Genomic DNA, 6,190 nt, shown 5'->3' on the forward strand with positions numbered 1-6,190 from the left:
TCAGTACAAAATAAATGGTAAATACGAAATAATTTCTGGTGGAAGTGCTCTAATACTTGGTGAGATCAGGAAAGGTTTCTTGGGGGGTTGATGCTTGAGTCTGGTCTCAGGCAGCTATAGCAGGTATTTCAAGAGGTGAAGTTAAGAAAGGGTTATATTTCGAGGAAGGGAGACAGATAACCTAGAACCAGAATGTGAAGGAATTTAACTTCCAGACAGAGGATCTTGTGTTTTATCCAACAAGCAATGGGAAATTACTGAAGCTTCTTGAGCGGGAATTGACATGATCAGAACTGTGCTTTAGTTCTACCACCACAGCTATGGTGAAGATGGATTAGATAGTAGAGAAATTGTATGTAAGGAGAACAATTAAGAGTCTGTTGCAGTAGGCCAGATAAAATATGATAAAGGTATAAACTAGGGTGGTTCATAGAAGAGAGAAGAATTCAGGTGAGAGATAATGAAGGAATAAAATTAAACAATTCCAGAATTTATGAATTTGGAGATCTCTTAGTCCAAACTATATCTGACCAAGAGTCCCCTTAACAATATTCCTCTCAATATGCAATATGATAAATATTTATTAAACATCTACTATGTGCCAGGCATTGCACCAAGTGCAGAGGATACAAATAAGAAAAACAAAGATATTCCCTGACCTCATGGAGCTTATTATCTAATCCAATCAGAATTGCAGTGTAAATATTGAAGTTGAAACAATCTCCAGGATGACAAGTTTCCTGGTGAGGAGCTTATCACTGGGGGAGGAAGAGGTGGAGATAATGATGATGATAGTGGAACTGAAACCAGGCAGAGCAGCTGGTAGCAAATGACATAGCGATACAGTCATTCAATTTCAATCTGAAGACTCCTAGTGAGAGCTAACCCCTTACTACAAAAGACAGTACATTCCTCTTTTGAGTAGCTTTAATTGTTAGGAAAGTTTTCCTTTCAAACTTAAATTTGATTCTTCGTAATTTACAACATTTATTTCTAGTTCAGCCTTTTGGAACCAGGCAGAAAAAGCTTAATCCCTCTTCCACTTGAGGATAACTAGCAAGCACCTTCTAAATCACCCCTTCTGTTGTGTTGTTTGTCCTTCATTTTTGAAGATGACCAGTAATATCATGGGGTGATACCTTGACTTGTGGGTGAATTGGATTTAAGTGAGGCAGAGTTGTACAAAGTCATCAACTTTACTTTTTCTTCCAAAGTCATAGAAGTCCAGTGGAAAGATAAAAGTCAAGATGATTGGTGATGGCCCAGAATGCAATGGATGAACTTGACATCTTCAATATCTGACTAAGCTCTAAGCACTCTACAGTGCCTGCTTCAGTTATGTTCATGGACATTGGAACAAATTGTTTTCATCTGCCCATTCCACAGGGGGAAGTCTTCACATGCTTGGGGCAGACACTGACCTAACTCACTGATGGGTTTGAGGCCCTTCAGTTATGCTTAACCTGATTTAGCCCATCTGTCAAAAAGTTTTTACTGGAGTGTGGCCTCTGTGTATCCTACAGCTTCTTGGAGCCACAGGTGAGAGTGGAATGCCAAGTAGACACTTAAGAGTGGATGAGCAGACCTGAAAACAGCTTGCCATGCCCTCTAACCAATCCTCATATAGCATTTTCTTCAGGCCTCTTATATCTTGGTTTTCTTCTGTACAGACTCCAACTCCTCCAAAAATAATCTAAGTATACTATGACTACAGCATTACCTTAATCTACTAATCTAATTATTCTATCAAAAAGAGAAATTAGATTAATCTGGCAGAATGTATTTGATTATTTTTGGGAATGGGCAGGATAAATACAGAACTAACTTACTGGGAACAATGTATCCTAGGAAGCATCTCAGATTCAGAAGTGGGAGTCAATTGATCGAACCATAAGGATTTCTGAAGCAACTACTCTAGGTAAGGAATTGTGTTGGTGGGAGATAAAATGATGAAACACAATTCTTGTTATCAAGGAGCTTAAATCCAGTTAAGGAGGCAATACGAGTACATGAAAGATTAAAGAAAAAGCCATCAGGATTCTCTCCTTAAAAAGGGGGAAATTATACTTTATTTAAGACTTTACCAATGCTTTTTGTTTCTGTTTTATGACTTTCCTGATATGCCCCACCCCAATCCCTAGCACTAAACCATACTTTGTAAAAACAAAACAGAACAGTTAAATAAAACTAAAAAAACAAACAACCACCTCAGACAACATATGAAACATTTTACTCAGTTCCCTACCTCTTTCATGAGAGGAGGGAAATGAATTTTATTAACTGTTCTCTAGGGCAAAGATTACATCCTATTCTTGATGAAGCCATCTTGGATTTTACTTATTGCTTCTTTCTTTCCTAAGTGATCACAAATAATCCCCTTAATAATGAAGCTTAGAGTTTTGCCAGGAACAGAAATCAAATTTACTAGTCTATAGTTTGCAGACTCAACTTTCTTCCTTATTTAAAAAATGAATTAAGGCAGCGCTTTTCCTTCTTTAGAAATTTTCTTGTTCTCTAGATTTTTAAAATGACATCAAACAGAAGATCAGCAAAAATACATGCTAGACTCTTTGGACATTATTGGGGAATGGTGGAACCAATTCATCTCCTGAGAACTGATTGTTAAATTTGCAGCATGAGTATTTATGCTTTGGAAATAGGAACAGGATTGAAATCAGGGCTTGATTTATTGTTTTGCTGATTGTCTAGTCTTAAGAAAGTAACAGAGAAAATATTAATAAGGAATATTAAACTTAAAAGTGTGTCCTGCATGTAGGACAGTTGGTTATTAAATATTAATCGATACACTTCTGGATATAATAATTCATCTAGGCTTGTTGACTTGAAATTCATTGATGGCAATGCTGTCTGACTGCCATCTCACTGTGTTCTCACTTATTTTCACTTTCTACTGCCTGCTAACTATTTTTCATTCCATACTTAAATTCTAATTTCTCTTTGGAAAATAAAGCAGAAATAAAGTAAGATTTCAGTAGTTTAGTCTTCTTATGTCATGTTATCATTAGCCCATCCACCTCAAGTAGCAGTCCTAACTCTTCCTTCATTGTTCTTCTGTCCTTTGCATAGCTAAAACCCAATCAATCAAATAAGCAAACAAGGGGAAAAAATATTTCTCATCATTAACATTCATTTCTAGCTACAAGTTATTCTGGGCTTTAACATTCCTGACCCCATTCCCAGGACTATGCTGATTGTTTGTATTTATCTTTAGATATTTATACTTGCTTCCATTTTCTATGTGTCTTTTAAAAATTGGAGTTTCCTGATAAGTGCTCTGGGTCTCTTTAGCCTTATTCATTTTCCCTCTTAATCAAAACCCTTTCTTATTGTATTGTTTTTCATTTGTGATAGCTTCCCATTCCAGTTGGGCTCACTTTTCCTGCAACATATTGAATCATTCCTATCCATTCTCTAAATCATTTTAAATCTACTCTCCTAAGTCTAGGGTGCATTTCAGATTACTCCTGGCTATTCTTTCCTTTTCTATTACCTGCAAGGTTCTCATAATTCTTGTGTCAGCAGTCTTTTTCTGGTTGGAATCCAGTCTAGAATAATACTTCCTCTGTTTGCTTCTTCCACGTTATAAGCAGCTATCACCTGGCTGAGGGAGCATAAGACTGGTGTCACAAAAATTAGAGATTATCTCTTAGAGAAGTGGTGTGAAACTTAAATAGAAATGGGGTGCTCAACCACACATATGGATCCCTGCAGGCCATATATTGACTTAGAAAACCACATATTAACATTATGTATTGTATCTTATTTATTTTGCTTAATATTTCTCAATTACATTTTAATTTGCTTTGGGTAGCACTTGGGAGTATTACAGCCAAAAAGACATGTTTGACACCTTGGTGAGGAACGATTAATTATGAGTAGCTGAATTTTCAAACTAGTTGAAAGCATTGTTTCTGATTTCCTTACTTTACAAAATTCTTCCTCTTCCTCCTCAAATTATCTTGCACTTAGCTTAGCTGTGTAAATATTGTCTACCTTTTCACCCCAGACTCCATCAGAATATAAGCTCCTTGGGGAAAAATACTTTTTTATTTTCATTTTAGCTTTGCATATCCAGTCCTGGCACTATGCCTTGTACATAGCAAGCACTTATTAAGTGCTTATTGAATGAAATGAAATTTCATTAAGTATTTAGAATGTCATATTTTAACCATTTGGGAAAATATTTTTTAAAAGGTGTTTCTGACTTCCCTCAAGAGCCTGATGAATGCAATTTGATTTTGGCTGTGCGATGGCGAATGAGTCACTTAATCTCCCAATGCTTCAGGGGATTTTCTAAGTATCATTCCTGCCTCCCCCTTACTCAATTAACCTTAGTGACTCCCTAGTACCTCTGGATCAAATATAAAGTCTTCTACTCAAGGTATTCAAAACCATCTACTCCTTTCTAATTTCTAATTTTTTCCATCTTATTCCCTTCCATGTACTCTGGGATCCAGTGATGCTGGCTTCCTTGATGCTCCTTGGACAAAATATGCCCTGTCCAACTTGGGGCATTTTCATTAGTTGTTTCCCATGCCTGGAATGTTCTCCCTCTTCATTTCTCTCTCTTTCTGGATTTCCTAGCTTCTTTCAAATCTCAGCTAAAAACTCACCTTTTATTGGATGCCTTACCAGATCCCCTTTAATTCGAGTGTCTTCCTTCTATTCTTTCTAATTTATCCTGTACTTATATCATTTGTACTTAGGTGTTTACATGTTGTTTCTTTCATTGGAATTCGAGCTCCTTAAGAGCAAGGATTATCTTTTATCTTTCTTCACATACCCAGAGTTTAGCATAGTGCTTAAGCTGCTTAATAAATTTAATTGACTGACTAAATATTATATAAAACAGGACCAAGTTAGCATTAAGTGGTTGATTTTGTGTCCTGTTACATTGCATTTATGTATCTTCTGAGTTCATTGGTAAAAGAAAGATATTAGATTAAATGATCTCCAAGTTCCCTTCTAGCTACTAGAGTGTGGGATTCTGTAGTTAAATGACTTTTGAGGTCTTTTTTAATCAAGAGACAGGGTGGGGCAGTAGAAAGAACAATAACTTTGAAATCAGAGGTCCTTGGTTCAAGTCTCAGTTTCACTTGCTGTGTGATTTGAGAAAATTACCTTAAGTCTTTGAACCTCAATTTTCTCATCTAACCAGATCAGGTCAAAGCTTCCTTCTGAGTTCTAACCTTACTCTTTGAAGTCAAAGTTTAAAATAGGGATAATTTTTATTTTTCAAAATCCCTGGCAATTTATAGAATACATTTTATATGTACAATTATTAGGATGACCAGAAGGGGGAAGGAAAGAAAAAAGTATTTATTAAGTACCTACTATGTGCCAGGCACTGTTTTATACAGCTCTACAAATATTATCTCATTTGATCCTCTGTGAGGTGGTGCTATTATCCCTTTTTTTAGAGTTGAGGAAACAGAGGCAGGCAGGAGTTAAGTGACTTGCTCAAGGTCACATAACCAGTAAGTATCTAAAGCCATAATTGAACTCAAGCAAGTCTTCCTGATTCTAGAACCAGAGTTCATCTACTTTACCATCAAGCTGCTTCCAAATTAGAATAAATAAATGTTAGCTAAAAATATTTTATAATACCTAATTGCTGAATATCTTTTTAGATTATGTTAATTGAAGAAACAGCTGTGCACTTCTTTCAAACAACAGTACATGAGGATTATCAGATTATGGAGTTAAGATGCTGTAGATACTTTAATAAAAATAGCACCTCTCATAGAGTCAAATGGATCAGAGACCTCATGAGTTTGGGAGTTTCCTCAAATGATAAATATTATAATTCATTTATATGAGGTTACCCTATGAGTTTCTAGTCCAGATTCTTCCCAAAGTTTACCATAGGACATCCACCAAATTGTGGTCCTAGAAGCTAAAAAAGCAATCACTATGTGAGGGAGGAGATCCAACATGGAGATCAGATGAGTTGGGCAGGGATTCTTGGTGGATGGTGAGGTCTTCCCTTGCCCCTGTTGGCAGATGAATTTATGCTGATTACATCTAGCACCAGGACATTGCAGAGCCTAGGGAATGATTTGTGATCATTCAAAGAAGTTGTCCTGTTCATCCATACAGGAATACATACATACATACATACATACATACATACATACATACATACATACACACATATGTGTGAGTGTAT

Source organism: Phascolarctos cinereus, unplaced genomic scaffold, assembly GCF_003287225.1.
Source record: "Phascolarctos cinereus isolate Bilbo 61053 unplaced genomic scaffold, phaCin_HiC Scaffold_4;HRSCAF=312, whole genome shotgun sequence".
Lineage (NCBI taxonomy): Eukaryota > Metazoa > Chordata > Mammalia > Diprotodontia > Phascolarctidae > Phascolarctos > Phascolarctos cinereus.